The sequence below is a fragment of the Magnolia sinica genome, chromosome 4 (assembly GCF_029962835.1).
Source record: "Magnolia sinica isolate HGM2019 chromosome 4, MsV1, whole genome shotgun sequence".
Lineage (NCBI taxonomy): Eukaryota > Viridiplantae > Streptophyta > Magnoliopsida > Magnoliales > Magnoliaceae > Magnolia > Magnolia sinica.
In genome coordinates this window covers 77,179,725-77,198,135 of record NC_080576.1, presented here as the reverse complement: position 1 = coordinate 77,198,135, position 18,411 = coordinate 77,179,725, and the positions used below count along the sequence as shown (strand labels likewise).

At 36.8% G+C, this 18,411-nt stretch overlaps 3 long non-coding RNA genes across 5 annotated transcripts; 2 read left to right on the top strand and 1 right to left on the bottom strand.

Moving 5' to 3' along the window:
• The first annotated feature begins 9,537 nt into the window (after positions 1-9,537).
• On the top strand, positions 9,538-15,024 carry LOC131243253 (uncharacterized). 2 transcript variants are annotated; one of them, XR_009169968.1, is made up of 4 exons: positions 9,538-9,810; positions 9,903-9,977; positions 14,818-14,879; positions 14,937-15,024. It is a non-coding gene; the product is annotated as an uncharacterized LOC131243253 (long non-coding RNA). The 2 variants fall into 2 exon arrangements; XR_009169969.1 differs by lacking the exon at positions 14,937-15,024 and having other exon boundaries at positions 14,818-14,925.
• LOC131243251 (uncharacterized) lies at positions 11,730-14,217 on the top strand. 2 transcript variants are annotated; one of them, XR_009169965.1, is made up of 4 exons: positions 11,730-11,867; positions 13,176-13,284; positions 13,479-13,646; positions 14,123-14,217. It is a non-coding gene; the product is annotated as an uncharacterized LOC131243251 (long non-coding RNA). The 2 variants fall into 2 exon arrangements; XR_009169966.1 differs by lacking the exon at positions 13,176-13,284 and having other exon boundaries at positions 11,762-11,867.
• LOC131243252 (uncharacterized) lies at positions 13,375-14,506 on the bottom strand. Its single transcript, XR_009169967.1, has 4 exons — positions 14,418-14,506; positions 14,184-14,294; positions 13,532-13,619; positions 13,375-13,421 (listed from the first exon to the last, which is right to left on the bottom strand). It is a non-coding gene; the product is annotated as an uncharacterized LOC131243252 (long non-coding RNA).
• Positions 15,025-18,411: the final 3,387 nt, after the last annotated feature.

The window sequence follows — 18,411 nt, the reverse complement described above, 5'->3', positions numbered from 1 at the left end:
TGTCATCTTCCCAGTATTTATGTCAGCTCTTGGTATCCATGGGTGGACCTGAAGTGATGGACTGTGCTATCCTGCGACCAGGCAGATTTGGAAAGCTTCTATATGTCCCTATACCTGATGACAATGGATGTGGATTGATTCTAAAAGCCCATGCTCGGAAGAAACCTCTTGATGCTGATGTGGATTTGGATGCCATTGGAGAGAGCAAGGCATGTGAAAATCTAAGTGGGGCTGATCTTGTCGCTTTGGTATGACTTCAAAATTTCTGCAAGGCTTTCTATGATTCCTGATGCCGACTTCTTCTGCGAATTCTTTTTAGAGCTTGAGGGCAACATAAGCTATTTATAAAGGCTCTATTTTATGTTTCACAAGATGAATGAAGCTGCCATGGCTGCCCTGGAAGAGAAGCAGACGACAAAATGTGAAGGTAGTTTAGATATCAGACCACGGGTTATTATGGCATCACATTTTGAGCTAGCATTGAAGAAGAGCTCCCCATCCGTCTCCAACGAGGTGTTTGAATCTTTGGAATTGTCTGGGAACATTGAAAACATTGGAATAGAAAACGATTTCTTTGGATGTCTATTTTCCCCTATTTGAGGAAAAGGAAGTAGATATGAAAAATTGTTTTCCACTTCCACATTTTTTTCCTCAAAAAACATGGATATCAATTTCTTTGGAGAGCCTGTTAAATATAGATTTCCAAGGTCTTGACTCTTGAGAGAGCCATTTGACGTTTGGACTTTTAACATTTCCAGCGAGAACTATTCTCCAAACAAAACAATAGAATTACTATTGGGATTTGCAATTTTCTATTCCCTTAGGATTACATGTTAGTTTTCCATATCCACCTCTCGGTTTTCTCTAGCCAAAACCCTCAGAAAAAGCTACTGCTACTGCTGCTACTACTCTCTTGTTTCTCTTTTTTAAAGCATATATCCAATCCAAATATTTGGAATTTGGATGATATATTTGATTTTGATTTCTTCCTTTTCTATTGTGTAGACTTGCCTTCTCAAATAGTTTGGTTCATTCAGGGCTTTGGAGAAATGGGTATATCTAGTTTTGGATGTATAAGTTGATTAATCAACGCACACATCCATAACTAGATATACCCATTTCTCCAAAGCCTTGAACAAACCAACTATTTGAGAAGGTAAGTATACACAATAGAAAAAGAAGAAATCAAAAATCAAATATATCATCCAAATTCAATTAATTTTCATTTTTAAAAAAAAAATTAATGAGAATTGTTGACGGCTAAAACAGTTAAAACGCCGACGGTTTTGGCCGTCGCCCTTAGCTGTTGGAAACGTCGACAGTTTTGACCATCGCTCTTACCGTCGGAAACGCCGACAGTTTTAGCCATCGAAAATGCTGACGGTTTTAATCAGTCAGCGAGCAACATTGATGTACCCTTTACCGACCGACCTTGTAATGGCTTTTACCCATTGGGGAAGGTTGTTTCCCTATTTTTTGGTAGTGCGTGAAATTTCTCAAGAGTGATACCACCTTGCTCAAGCACCTTTTGGATAAAATTATTGCAAACATCGATATGTATAGCACTACGTGAAAAATGGAAAAAAAGGATGGATATTGAGACGGTTCAAGACCGTCTCTAAAATTCCTTGGTTTACAGACGGTTTAGAGATGGTCGTAAGCCGTCTCTAAAATTTTAAATAGCTCTTGACCGTCCCTAATATTGTCTTAAAATGTTGAACATCCACAAATCATTTAAGACGGTCGAAGACCGTCTTATATGCGGTCATTTGAGACTATCAAAGACCGTCCACATTAGAGACGGTCCTTGACCCTCTTATATACGATCATCTAAGATGGTTATTGGCCGTCCGCATTAGAGATGGTCATTGGCCATCTTTTACTTGTAATCTGAGACTGTCAAAGACAGTCTCTATTAGAGATGGTCCTTAGCCGTCTTATAGCCCTGTCAAAGACCGTCTTCATTAGAGACTGTCAAGGACCGTCTCTATTAGAGACTGTCAATGACTGTCTCCATTAGAAACGGTCCTTAACTGTCATATAGCCCTGTCAAAGACCGTCTTTATTAGAGACTGTCAAAGACCGTCTCTATTAGAGACTGGCAAAGACCTCTCTATAAGAGACGGTCTTAATCCTAAACCGTCTCTTCAAATTTTCCTTTTCAAAATATCATATTTCTTAAACATTGTAAAAAATTAAGAACTTTAAAAAAATTATGAATTTCGAAAAAAAATAGTTGAGAAGCTTAGAAAAATAATTAACAATGTTTAAAAAAAATTTAAATTTTGAAAAAAAAAAAAAAAGATTTCGATAAAAAAATGATATTTTGAAAAAGAAAATTTAAAAAATTAAACAAAATTGTGAAAATTTTGACAAATTGAAAAAATATATATATTTTAAAAAAAAGAAAACTAGATTTTGTATTTTGACAAGAAAAATTGAAAAGTTATATAACAAAAGTGAGATTAAAAAAATGATATTTTGAAAAAGAAAATTTAAGAAATTAAACAAAATTGTGAAAAAAATTGAAAATTGTAAAAAAATATATATTTTAAAAAAGAAAAGTATATATTGTATTTTGACAAGAAAATTTGAAAAGTTAGGTAACAAAAGTGAGATTTCGATTAAAAAATGATATTTTGAAAAAGAAAATTTAAAAATTTAAACAAAATTGTGAAAAAATTGACAAATTGTAAAAAAAAAATATTTTTAAAAAAAGAAAACCAGATTTTGTATTTTGAGAAGAAAAATTGAAAAGTTAAATAATAAAAGTGAGATTTTGATGATGTGTTGTATATCCTTGCCACCCATACGTTTCTCCAACCCATTTTTGGGCCGGGTAGAAAAAATTGTGTAGATTTAAATCTTAAGGGGACTACACCACTGGAAAGAACGATAATATAGTACCTCACCATTAAAAATTATAAAGAGCCTATCGTAAGGTTTTAGTAATGTTTATTTGCAATCCAACTTGTAGTTAATGTAATGAAGATCTAGATGAAGGTAAACTACAAAGATCAAATTGATCGAAAACTTTTGTGTTCTTCAAAAGGTTTTTAATGGTTATCCATCATATTGTTTTGATTAGTATAGCCTACCTAAGATTATTTAGTTCTTATGATTTGAAATCACATCATAAAATATGATGGAAAAATATATGGACAGTGTCAATATACATAAAATATATCAAGGTGGGCCCTACACGGTTAGAGTAACACCCATGAAGGAGTCACCTAAATAGTGAAATGGTACTATAAGGTCACCTCATGGGAACTTCCCATGAGGTTAATCTATGTGCGCCCCACCATGATGTGTGTAGAACATTAACACCATGCATTTGATGTGTCCCCTTTAAGTCCAAAAATCAGTCATATACGAAACTCAGGTGGGCCATAGCATCTAAAACTATGTGAAGACATCCCTAAAACATATAAAAGCATTTAGTGGGGCCCACATGAGTTTTGGATGTGTATGAAACTTGGTCTGACTCCTCATCCAAGTGGGACACACATAATGAATAGGCTGGATCTATGAACCACATCTAGGTGGGCCCAATAAATGATTATGAATGTTTTAATGGGAGGGTAACCCTCTCCACTATAGTATGTGTTGTGGCCCACCCAAGTCATGGATTGACTTTATTTTTAAGCTCGTGGCCCACCATGGAATGGTTCATCTAACTAACGGGGCAGATCCAAAGTTCAAGTGGACCCACCATAGAAAAGAGTGGGATAGTGACATCCACTATTGAAATCTTTTTAGGGCCCGTTGCGATGTTTATTTGATATCCAACCTATTTATAAGTTAATACAGACATAGAATAAGGGAAAACATATATATTAGCTTGGTCGAAAACTTCTACAGCCCAAAGTAAGGTTTTAATGGTAAGCATTCAATCCTCACTGTTTTTTGTGATGGGGTCCACTCGAACTTTGAATCTGCCTCCCAAAATTTTTCAATGGTAGACGTTCAGTTTATACTTATAACATAAAAATAAATAGTACAATAAGCCTTGGGGGGATTTTAATGATGGATATCCAATTACTATTGATTTCATGTGGTGTGGTGTACCTGATATTTTCGTGGTGGGGTCCACTATAGATTTTTATCTGCCTCATTCTTTGGCTCATGACGTAAAATGATCTCTCAAAATGGATGGACAGTGTGGATATAACAAATACATCATAGTGGGGCCCACAAAACTTGGTGGATGTTGGTCGGTGCTCTATAGGTAGGTCCCACCATAATGTATGTGTTTCATCCATGCTGTCCTGAGTTTTGAAGGTAGGTTTAGCTATTGCTACAGTTTTGAATGGTGGACGTCCAAGTGTCCTGAGTTTTCTCATTTTGTGGTCCACCAGAGACTTAATTAGGGCTAATTTTTGGGGATCAATCCCAAAAATATGTTGATAAATGGATGGACGGATTGGATGAAACATATCCATCATGGTGGGGCCCATAGAGCCCTCCCCTTTCCAAAGATATGTTTACCGTTTACAAAACTGTGAGTTTTGTACAGAATGTAAAACAGTGGTGACTAGTTCATGAAAATAGTGGCAATGATATAGAGTTATCCAGACCATTCAAATAATCCTTCTAGTTGTAAATGTTTAATATTTATAATTTTCTTAGATAATACAATCTTAACCATCCAGAAAATGGTCCCTCTTGCATGTACGGATGTTAACAGATTGTTTGTTATAAAAAATGGTAAACACACACTGTTCCGGATTGCAAAGGTTTTATCTTATTTAGAAGAGGAATTGCAAGCGCCATTTTCTCTTTTCCATTTTCAAGCAGCGCATCCTAACCCGCGAGCGCCATTTGCTCTTTTCCATTTTCAAACAGTGCATCTCAGCCCTCAGGAGCTTCTCCCATTTTCAAGCAGCGGCATCTTCCATCGCCATCGAGCAGCTTCTTCAAATAGGTGAGCTTCTCTTTCCTCGCCGATCGGACCCACCATGATGTGTTTTATGTGGCCCCACTATGATGTATGCCTTAGCTTTTCTCATAGAATGGATGTTTTCTCTAATAAAAGGAACCATCTCTCTCTCTTTCTCACTCAAAAGGAGAGATCGGGACCATTAGAAAAGGGAAGTTTGGGCAGAACTTGCCCACTGATGAAATCTTTCTAGAACCTACTTGGTCAAGGGTTTTGATCATCATTATAACTGATGGTGGGCCCCCAATAGGTATGGTGATCTGACTCGTCTCGGACTGGTTGCGTTTGAATTGGGAAGAGGATGAACAAAAGAGGACTTGGCATGCGAAATCTGACTCGGTTGAGACGGGCCTGAATATGGAAATGTTTGTTTGTTGCGACTGATTGACAGAAACTGGATGGTTTGTGTTATTTGTCAGAGTTTTGTGATCAATACTGTAAGAGAGTCGGTTGTTGGGGTTGTTTGGTCAATTTGAAAACGGGATGATATTGCTCATGAGGAATTATATGATGCATGGTTTCCATTTCTATCAGGTGGGACTCAATTTTTGGTAATCCGGAATATTATTTGCTGCATCCTGCCATTGATGAGCTGTGTACCAGATATATATTCAATAGGACATTTTCACCTTTTGATTTCTTGATATGTATTGATGGTTAAGAAGAGAGAGGCAACAATCATCGAATTCAAACTGAAAAAAGACAAAAAAAAGTCTCATGATTGGTCACTGGGATCTTCTAATCTGGAAGTCTTTTGGGTCATGATCCATTCACAATGGCATGCAACAGAGCAAGGTTTGGGCCATACAAAACCATAGGCCCTACTTGTCAGAACTAAAAGTCCATGTATGTTGTGCAAAGATGCAGATTCTGCATTTTATTATGTATCTGTTTATCTTGTTAAGTAGTTATATTTAAAAAAATAAAAATAAAATAAACAACTTGAGAGAGAGAGAGAGAGAGAGAGAGAGAGAGAGAGAGAGGAACTTAGCCTAGGTCACAACTAAAGATCGTGAGTTTGGAGGAATTATATGGTTGTCAAAACTGAAAATCCTTGTATGTTGTGCAAGGATGTGGGTTGTGCATCATATCATTCCTCTGTTTATTTTGCCAAGGTATGAATTTTCTATTTACCAACTTTGAATGAAGGGGCTTGTAACGCCTTGAAAATCGGGGGTCAAGTAAAAGTCCAACTCCCGAGTTTCAACACATCACTTATACAACATATTTAATGATGATTAAATGTTGTCTGTATTAGTGTATAAAACATGCCTAAGATTAAGCCAAATCAGCAAAACATAATTCAGGAACAATTGTAATATGCAAGCGGAAGACTGAAACGAATATATATAAGATTACAAATCAGTATAAGTCCCCAAAGTATGTGTGCATTGTCAGGTCAATAATTACATGTATTGTTTCAAAATGTAAAATATCAAAAATGTATCAGTCCACTACAAGTATAACCCTGAAGCCCCTGCCGATTAGAGTGGTCTATGTAAACCCGCCTGAATAGTGCATATATGAGAATGCCTCCTCATCATCCTCAAAGTCCGGCTCCGCCTCGCAGGCTGCGCCATCGTTTGAACCTACAACAGAGTCTGGTTGGTGTTCAAGACATCGTCCTGTAAAGTGGGAGTGAGTGATCAACTTAGTGGAACAATAAAGCAAATGTTAACATGTTATCAATTCAGTCAAGTAGTAATGATAAAACAATACAATCGAACATCCCTAGATACTCTGATTAATTCAGGATGGTATGAATAAATGATGTATGCCCTCACCTGTACTCCCTCAGCGATCTTCATTTAACGGTCGCGCATGTCAGTCACTTTCTTGTGCTCTCTACACATCGCCAAACGACACATGCAATGTGGTGCATGAACATGATTACCAAGTTCTTATTAGTCCTTTTCATACAGCAGGATTGGGAAGCTAAGGTACCTCCGTTATATCAATTCCCAAACAATGATCCATTCTAGGGTCGTCAATCCTAGCAATTCTCATACGATGTTGTGGTTCTAGGTCGCTGCAAAGGGCTTGTCACCTTATCAGTGCAGGCCTAATGTACTCTTATTGCTACGTAAGGGCTTGTCGCCTCTACGCAGTCTTAGGGTACGCTCGAGGTCACTACAAAGGGCTAATCACCTTATCAGTGTAGGCCGACAGCTCGAATACAGTGTCCCATACCACCATATTCGGCTCACGAGACTGTGTTGCTCACTGGTCACTATGGGGAGGCTCGTCACCCTAGTGTAGGCCGACAGCTCGACCACAGTGGCCCATACCACTATGCCCGGCTCATTAGTCTTAGCGGATCGAGGTGCTAAGGTTTAAAGGATTTTAACTGGTGAGTTTGGTACCTTAGATTCAAACAGTAGCGTCCATACGTGGTGAACATATATCAGGTCAATCGGGTTACTTGACGAGCTTGACTAGTACGAGCGCACGTTGAATTGACCGACATGAAGTGTGTAAGCACTCTGTGTGGCCTAACCACTGCCGACAACCAAGGTACGACTCGGGTTCATCGAACACGCCCTATGTGGCGAGACAACCTCAGCCACCTATTCAGTGCCTGTTACCGATTGCCTAGACTATTTCGTAGTCTCAGACACATTCAATTATAGCAGATAATTATACAAGCTAATCAAAACAGTAATGGATCAACAATTCCAATCATACAAGCATGTGAGCATTTGATAGATTTCAACTAAAACATGAATTCGCACATATGCAGTCTTAAGTGAAACAGACAAAGAATGTAAGTTACATGGAGGAAATCATACACATCGTTAAGATAGTTGAGAATCTCTCCTCAACGCCCATATAACATATAATTTATTACATGCTTGTTCATTTAGACATTTCTACAAACATTTAGACTACATATTCTAACATACATGACGTATGTTGGTGATAGCACGTATTAGGGCAAATCCTTTCATCAAGGAGTTGTTACACATGCAACTAGCATAATCACACGACAATTAATCATGGCAAACGTAGTTTCAAATTCCATACGTATACGGTCTTTTCTAGAAATACATGGAATACACTAAACTCTACATAATTCATACATATCTGAAACGCGAAACAAACATCGCATTTGGCATGTGAAATAACACCCACATCAGTAATAAACCATTAACTGACATTGAAAGCCTTGAAAACCATAACCTATACGTTTATAGCCTGCACCTTTCGCCGGTAGACTCGTAACGAACTTAGTTTTAAAGTCAAGTCTTTGTCTACGGCAGATTGGCAACCTATAACATAAATTAGGTTAGCTATTTCATAACTTACACTATCTGAAACCCTAAAACAGATTAGGGTTAAGTTTTCTTACCCAAGTATGTTGTCGGAATCGCTTGATTTGCGATACAGAGGGGGTGGCTAAATGCGTGGACTAACGAGATCGAATCTCAGGAAGAACTTCCAACTCACTCTCTCACTTCCTGTCTTTTCCTTTCTCTTTTCTCTTCTCTCTCTCCTAGGGTTTTCTCAAATTCGTATGAGGTGAGAGAGAGAGAGGGTTTAAGGTCCTTATATAGGCCCAGGTTTGATGGAAATGGCCCTAGGGCCAAGGTATACTTAGGTTATATCCAAATACGGATCATTCTGGTCCAACGGAGCACTTCTGGTGGCCCCTTTTCCACGTGCGGTCGGACTTAAGCTCCCTAACCATGGATCTAGGTCAGGCTGAGTTTTCGTTCTGATCGGATTTACAGATCAGCCGTGGCGGACCAGTTCCAGTTCAACGGTCACGGTCACTCGATCAGGGTCACAAGTACACCGACATGTGTGAGACATTTCTCTTGATTCGAGGGTGTATTTGGGTCAGATTATGACGGTCTGAATCCTTATATTTGGCCTGCAAGCGACACAACTCAGATTACTTAAATTCGGATTTTATTTCTAAATATTTTCACGTTTCTCATACTCTTCGCTCCAGGCTCATGTTGTGCATTTCTAAACATAGTTAGGACTTGATTTCCGACGTGGTTGTCAAGTCCAGTAATGCGGTCATATCCGTATAGTTTCAGGGTAATCGGACTTTCAACGTGCGGTACAAGTCCGATACGAAGTTTCAAGATGCTCCCGAGAGCAACTAGGTTTAAGGACGGATTCTAGATTTCAGGGTAACGTAGCGTCAATGATTCTGCACGTTTTGGGTCTTGCAGATCATATTTAAAGTGATTAGTGCTAATTTCACAAGCACTCTAGTTCAGCACTTGCTAACTTTAACCTAATTTCTAAAGGTTTTTGGTCCTGGGTGATTTCTGCTTGAGGTGGTACTCGGGTCTTTGTACGGATTTTTCTGAGACGTTACAGGGCTGCCATACTTCCTTTGATCCCTACAGTTGTTAGAGAACTACCTAAGATGAAATTTCTAGCTATTCGATAGACATAAAAGAAATGAACATGATAGTGGTCCACACTGAGCGAGAAAAGGCAAAAGCTTGGATTGCTGGCATTTTCTAATCTCACACACATGATCCCATATATGTGGGAACATGGATCTTGATTCTATGTGATGGTTCCCACCATCAATTGAACTGAGACCCAGCTGAGTTGGGTCTTTTTTTTTTTTTTTTTAAAAAAATTATTAGTTAAAAAGTATGGTGTTGTGAAGTGAAAATAGTGATAGGAAAGTGTAATTGTGTCAAGTTGGTGGATACACAGTGGAGTAAAAGGGTGACAACACTAGTGCAGTGAGAGGAGCAGGTCATGATTTCTTTCTCAATCTTTTTTTTTTTTCTTTTTTCTTTTTAGTAGAAAATCAATTATAGTTTGTTGATGATAACATTTATAGGATAATGAGAAAGTGGATATGTGAAGGCTTGTTGATTGGAACCAATTAAAGGGTAGGTGTTTATGAAATACAATTGCTTTCACGTCATGTTGGTAATGACCTTCATGATTTACTATTCTTTGCTTTTCTCTGTCATATTCACAGAAGTCTTGAAGCTAATTGCAATACCTGCTTAAAGCTTCAAAAAATGGGTTCAATTCCTTGCCCAAAAACATATCAGTATGTATTCAATTATCTTTCATTGTGCTTCAGTGTTATAATCAGGACAATCTACGTAGGATCATTGATGATAGTTTTGTACGTCACATGTCTAGTCACCAAAACATAGTACATCAGCATGTATACCATTAGAGTTCCTTTTTCCCTGGAATTTGTTGTAAAGATGCCATCTTTTCATGTTTTTCTTTGATTTGTCTGTGGTGATGATTTTCCACATCTGAGCTTTATGGCCCAGTTTGTCAGAACATCTCCATGTTTAAAAGGTGATACCATCAAAATGTTCATGGTCTGTGCACCAAAAATTCTAAGATTGGAAGAACCATTTGCATAGAATTTGAGTAAGACCATGCCACCATATGAATGGACCAAACTCATTTTCATCCCAGGTGATATTTATGAATGCCGCACTCCTTGTGCATGTCTTTAATGTTACACAAAAGCAACATGACAGCGGAAGATAAAAGAACATGGTACCTTAAATATAAGGTATTAGTTGGTGATTTCTCCTTGGCAATGGTGGCCCAATTGCACTGGCTGGATCAAGGCGCTTGATATGCGGGAACTCAAAAATTGTGCAGTTGGCGTGTATTAACCACACAATCGCTTACTCATAGTCCCAAGATTGGGATGAGTTGAACAATCCTAACCTTTGATTCGCGGACACCTGTATGTTGAAATTGGGATTATGCGAATTTTGTCATTATTTTTTATGTTTCTGTTTATTGGGCATTCATGATATTGCAGTTTTAGGCAAAGTTGATTTTTATGGATGATGTTTGTCTTGGTTATAGTCCCATGTTTAAAATGTTATGACGAGTTCCGTGATTTCTTTTATTGATAATATTAGTGAGTTATAAGCTGCTGCAATATGGGATTTAAAATGTTATGATGAGTTCCGTGATTTTATTTTTTTTCTGTGATGCCAGTGCATGCCATTCCAGCCCCAGCAGTTGGCAGTTTACATTGTCCTAAAGCATCAAATGCGTACACATTGCACCTAAGATGAATGGTGTTAAGGAATCTGTTCCCTCTAAAAAGTTTAGTGGACTCCTTATAAAGGGGCACAAAGCACCTCTGAACAAATGCAAACTCTTAAATTTCATGAAGTTGTTGTTGCCTTGGTGCAAGCCGCTACAAAGGCCAATGGTGAGCCTGAAAATGTATGTCAAGTGTCACAAGCAGGTATTTCAGTTGTAGCTAGCCATAAGTTTTCTTTAGGTCGAAGCAGTGGGATCTATGTTATTGACTGGCTATCTTCGGGTTAAAGTCATTGATAGTTGGAACTATTATTGTATGACTGCAACTAGTGGCTGTAATCAAATTATTGGCTGCATTATCATTTCAACCAAAGAAATTTGTTTTTCTTTCATTGTTTTATTTGTCAGTTGACTCAAGATGAAAATTTCTAGTATTTTCAGTCTTTTGGCTACATGAATGGATTACCAACCTGCTTAGCTTTCATATTATAGTAATCATGTATAATTGGAGCCAACAGCACTAATTTATAATTTGAACTATAGATATGAGCATGTGTTTGTATTTGCAAGTTTGTAAATGTTGGTTCAGAATTGTATTCTAGTCATTTCTACATATTTAGACATTTAAACTCATTTTTTTCAAATTAAGCAACCTTGGTTTGGTGAGATCTAGTTAGTTTGTAATTGTGTGTCAATGTTTGTACTTATCTTCTTCATTTTTCCTCTCTTGGCATTCCCTTACTATGCTTTTTATCAAATTTGTAGGACTCTCCCAACAACAGAGATTTCCTGGGTGCATTCTGGGACAACGCAGCATGTAAAAGATTTCTGCATTCACAGTCAAGTGCCTGAGTCAGAAGCAAATTCCTCCCTTTAACCAAGATAGACGATTATTTATGCATCCACTAATTAGGTAGGGTTGTGCATATCTTTTTCTACATATTTCATTCTTAAAAGTATGTTCATGTTGTGTTGGTGGCCATCAGGCCTAATCTTTGGCTGACCTTCGGGCATTTTGGGTGAAAACAAAGCAATGAAGACTTGATAGTAGAATAACCAGTTGTTGAAGAGGACAAATGGTGGGGCAGTTCTTGTATTCTTGGAGATGATTTTATATATATATATATATATATATATATATATAACCAAAATTTTATTAGAAAGAATGAAAGCCAAGGGCTATACACCGGAAGATACATTTCCTCAGGTGCTTTGTTTTTTCTTGAAATTGTTCAAAGTAACCGTCAATGGTTATCAAACTGAAATAAATTTATTTTCTTACTAAAATAATGGCATTCTTAATAAATTTAATTTTCTCCTTATTTCGCATGCCAAAATGATAATATTTCACATCTTTTTTCGTGATTTTTGCCTCTATTTACCACTCTATGTAGATGGATTGATCTAATTTCCTTGTTTTTGATTTGTTTTTTTTTTTTTTCTTCCTTTCTTGAAATTGATGAGATTTTTACCTTTTCATAGGGCTGATATGATTAAAACTCACACCTTTCTTGAATTTTTCCTATGGGAAAGGCCTTAAGTGTACCACCAAAGTCCTACAATACATAGAACTGGACACCTTGCTATGGCGGTTTTGTGAACTAAATGTTGTTGATGATTATGTCCACCCACTTTATTTAAATATATATCTTAATCTTACTTTTTTGTTGGTATGTTCCTTTGTACTCGCAACCTTGTTAGAATCTGTGACCTGTCTAGCAATGTTACAAAACTCCTATATTCTATTTCAACCAAATATCCTTGCTTGTCACACATGCCAACACACTTATTTGGATAAGATCTATCTTTTTTTCGTTATTTTTTGTTTATCGTTTAATTACCATTGCCTTAGTTCCTCTTATAGTTAACAGTTTACTGTTAGTGCAGTTTTAATTCACATGTACTACACTAAAAAAACTTTCTTAATATTTTACACTTGAATGATCTAATACTAACAAATGGGTTTGCTAGAGCTGCAAAAACTTTTTCCACAAGCTTCATCCTTTTCTAAGTTATTTTCATTGTGCACATTGGGACCTGATTCCATAATGTTCTTTGCTTCAAATCTAGCTTCTAATCATAGGGTAGATTTGAAATACCTCAAGAATCTGGAGCTGGCAGAAAGATTTTACATGAAATTGTGATTCAGTAATCCACTTTCTATTATTTTGTACATTCCAAATTGTACCAGTGAAAATTTGATTGTGATGCAACTGTTAAGGACACTCAAAGAGATGGAGGAGAGTACATCATCACTCCTTGCCTTGAGAGTACAAACCCTGTGAAATCCACATACAAACCCTCATGCATGAAATCCACTAGTGCATATGGTCAGTAACTATTTCTTTTTTCTTTTTTCTTTTTTATGAAAGACAATTTAAGAAGTTTATATATATAATGACAAAGGCATGACTGTTTGTGGCTGATTAGCATGCCAGATTCCCAGGATTAACTAATTCTTTCATTCCTGATGATGAAACCAATATATTTTAGTGTTAGATGCAAATTATATATGACATGGCAGGTTGAAATGCTGCATGCATAAGAATGGTGGCATGAGGATCTGAACGAGCATACTAGATGAAAAAGGACCGAATCAACTACAACAAGCCTCTTTGCACTTACACACTCCATCCAGTTGCAAGAAGATGTTGCTTAGGCTGACCTGCATTAGAAATGGAATTAACAAATGGTGGGCTAGTTACAAATTTCAATTTCTAGAGTTGCTCTCTTATATATAGCATAGATGTATATTATGCCTGAAATAGTCCATTAAAGACATTAAAGAGTAGAACAAAGATATTAGATGAAGAACCCAACAAAACAAATCCATAGTAACAAATCCTTCTTTCAAATTTGAGGCTTTGCTCTGTTTTGTTTCTTCAAGTTTGCTATTTCTAATGACTACAGACTGTCAACATCAAAGTAGCACATGAGTGACATCTAGGCTAATCTTCGAGTGGGCCGCTATGGGTATCTTTGTCGATCGTGTATTATCAGGATAGTCTGATCATGAACCATTGACATATGCATACGTGCGTGGCCCATCGAAGAACTAGGCCAACCTGAACAGTTGCACTCGCGATCAGGCAATTGCATTGCTCTATCATTCATGGATTGTTTTTCATCTTCTTTTGTGGGGTTGAATCTTTTCATATATTTTATCAGCCAAATCCAGAAGTCTGTGATTGGGGCTCGACAACGAAGAAAAGTGGCAGTGAAACCGCACCCAAAAAGCCTCAAATTGGAACACCGTCGCCATTGCTGCACCCAAAATCCGTCTTTCAAATATGTATGTCCTTTTGAACCTTCTCTAATTGCACAAGTGGCTGAACCATCTCTGTATGTTACACATAATTTGTCATCCATTAGTTTCTGTAAATGAAAATAAGAGGATTGATCTTAACAGTATGGTCATCATGCACATAGACAGAAAATGCTTGCAATGAATGTTTATGAGTACTTGGTAATTTTAGAGTCCTTGGTTAGGGTTTGGGCTGAAAGTACGAGTGTTGGAGCCGACGCTTTTAGAGTCCGAACTCATTCTTTTGAAAAATAGAAAAATGAGAATATTAGTAAATATGGATTTTCTTGTTAAGAAGAAAATGGAAGATGGATTGAAAAAACATAAAAGAGATTTTTTTTTTCTTCTTTTTTGCTTCAAGAGAGAGATAGAGAGGTGAGAGTGGGGAAACATCGGTGGCTTAATTAAAAAGAACTATGTAGTGGCTTGATCCCAATCTGACTTTTTGGGTACGTAGGTAGCTGTTCGTAATGTACTAGAATATCGGTGCGGCCAAAAATCTTTTTTCTCATTTGAATTGTAACAGATTGTATCGGTTACATTTTTCTCTGTCATACAGGTTATGGCTATCAAAGATATAATATCACCTCCTTATAGGGAAACATTTAATGATGTGTATAGGTAAATTCATTTTTTCTTATTCCTTATATTGATTCCCAGTTATATTGTGGCTTGTAGACAAAGGGATGAGTAACCAACAATACAAATATGGGAGACCTTCCCCAGGTATCCAGAAGCTTTTAGATATATTTATATTGTTTTTAAATGTATTAGATCGAAATTGATGGAGTAGACCCGGATGTGCGTCGGAGCTATCTGGATTTTGAGCGGGGGTCCCTAGAAGGTGGGAACCGCTATTATGACCATGATGAAGCTGTCCATTTCCTATGGAAAGCATTGGAGGGGCCTAACCATTTGGACAAGTCGTGTTTATGTATTTGCTTGAAATTAATGGAGCAGACCCGGATGTGCGTTGGAGCTATTCAGATGAGCGGGGGTCCCTGGAAGGTGGGAATCACTGTTATGACCATGATGAAGCTGTTCATTTCCTATGGACAACATTGAAGTGGCCTGACCAATTGAACAGGCCGTGTTTATGTATTTACTCAAAATTGATGGAGCAGACCCGGATGTGCGTCGGAGCTATCCGGATGTTGAGCGGGGGTCTCTGGAAGGTGGGAACCGCTGTTATGACCATGATGAAGCTGTCCATTTCCTATGGACAGCATTGGAAGGGCCTGGCCAATTGGAGCAGGCCGTGTTTATATCTGTATTTGCAGGGACAACACCCTTAACCTATAACCTAAACTTATTCTCAAATCCCAAAACCTATAACTAAAACCTAAACCTTAACCTAAACCTATAACCTATAACCTAAACTTATAACGTAAACTCAATTCCCTAAACTTTAACCTACAACCTAACCTAAACCTATACTTATAACCTAAACCTATTCTCAAATCCCAAAACCTATAACCTTAACCTAAACCTATAACCTATAACCTGAACCTATAACCTAAACTCAATTCCCTAAACTGTAACCTATAACCTAACCTAAACCTATACTTATAACCTAAACTTATTCTCAAATTCCAAAACTTATAACTATAACCTAAACCTTAACCAAAAACCTATAACCTAACCTAAACCTAAACCTATAACCTTTACCTAAACCTAAACCTAAACCTATAACCTTAACCTTAACCTATAACCTTAACCTAAACCTATAACCTAAACCTAAATCTAAACCTAAACTTATAACCTAAACCTATTTTCAAATCTCTAAACCTAAACCTACACCTAATCCTAATCTCAAATCCCTAAACTTAAACTTACACCTAATCTTAATCTCACCTCCCTAACCTAAACCTAAACCCGATCCTGAACCCGAATCTGAATCCCTAAACCCCTAGCCTAAACCTAAACCTAAACTTAAACCTATAACCTAAAATTAATTCACTTCACTTAAACCTACACCTTAAGCCAAACGTATAACCTGAACCCGAACCTGAACCTGAATTCCTAAACCTAAATGTAAACCTATAACCTATGACCTTAACCTATAACCTTAAACTAAACCTATAACCTACAACCTATAACCTAAACTTAATTCCCTCAACCTTAACCTATAACCTAACCTAAACCGAAACCTATAACTTACACTTATAACCTAAACCCGTAACCTTAACCTAAATGTAAAACCTAAACCTAAAACGTAAATGTATTCTCAAATCCCTAAACCTCAACCTATACTTACAACCTAAACCTATTCTCAAATCCCATAACCTATAACCTATAACCTATAACCTAAACCTATAGCCTAAACTCAATTCCCTAAACCGTAACCTACACCATAACCTAAACCTATACTTATACCTAAACCTATTCTCAAATCCCAAAACCTATAACCTAAACCTAAACCTAAACTTAAATCTTAACCTATAACCTAAACCTTAAGCTATAACCTTAACCTACAACCTTAACCTATAACCTAAACTTAATTCCCTAAACCTTAACCTAACCTAACCTAAAACTAAACCTATAACTTTTAACCTAAACCAAAACCTATGACCTAAAACCTTAACGTATAACCTATAACCTAAACTTATAACCTATAACCTAACCTTAACCTAAACCTAAAACCTAAACCTTAACCTATAACCTAAAACCTAAACCTAAACCTAAAACCTAACTGTATTCTCAAATTCCTAAACCTAAACCTACACCTAATTCTAATCTCAACTCCCTAACCTAAACCTAAACCTAAACTTGAAAACCCAAACCTAAACCCGAACCCGATTTCCTAAACATAAACCTTAACCTATTCTCAATTCCCTAAACCTATAGCTTATAATATAAACCTAAACCTAAATCTATAACCTTTACCTAAACCAAACCTATGACCTAAAACACTAACCTATAACCTATAACCTAACCTTAACTTAAACCTAAAACCTAAATCTTAACCGAAAACCTAAAACCTAAACCTAAACCTAAAACCTAAATGTATTCTCAAATCCCTAAATCTAAACATACACCTAATCCTAATTTCAATTCCCTAACCTAAACCTAAACCTAAACTTGAAAACCCAAACCTAAACCCGATCTCGAACTTGAACCCAATTTCCTAAACCTAAACCTTAACCTATTCTTGATTCTGTAAACCTATAACTATAACCTAAACCTTAACCACAAACCTATAACCTAACCTAAACCTAAACCTATAACCTTAACCTAAACCTAAACTTAAACCTATAACCTTAACCTTAACATATAACCTTAACCTAAACCTAAACCTAAACCTAAACCTATAACCTAAACCTATTCTCAAATCCCTAAACCTAAACTTAAACCAATAACCTAAACCTATTCTCAAATCCCGAAACCTTTAACCTATAACCTAAACCTAAACCTATAACCTAAACCTAAAACCTAAACCTAAACCTACACTTATAACCTATAACATAAACCTATAACGTAAAACCCAAGTGTAAACCCGATCTCGAACCTGAACCCGATTTCCTAAACTAAACTTCAATGTATTCTCAAATCCCTAAACCTAAACTTACACCTAATCCTAATCTCAACTCCCTAACCTAAACCTAAACCTAAACTTATACCTAATCCTAATCTCAACTCCCTAACCTAATTCTAAACTTAAACTTGAAAACCCAAACCTAAACCCGATCCCGAACCCGATTTCCTAAACCTAAACCTTAACCTATTCTCAATTCCCTAAACCTATAGCTTATAACCTAAACCTAAAGCTAAACGTAAACCTTAACCTAAACCTAAACCTAAAACCTAAATGTATTCTCAAATCCCTAAACCTAAACCTACACCTAATCCTAATCTCAACTCCCTAACCTAAACATAAACTTGAAAACCTAAACCTAAACCCGATCCCAAACCCGAACCCGATTTCCTAAAACTAAACCTTAACCCACTCTAAATTCCCTAAACTTATAGCTTATAACCTAAACCTAAATCTTAACCTAAACCTATAACCTATAACCTAAACCCAAACCTAAAACCTAAAACCTAAATGTATTCTCAAATCCCTAAACCTAAACCTACACATAATCCTAATCTCAACTCCCTAACCTAAACCTAAATCAATTCCCTAAACCTAAACCTTAACCTATTCTCAATT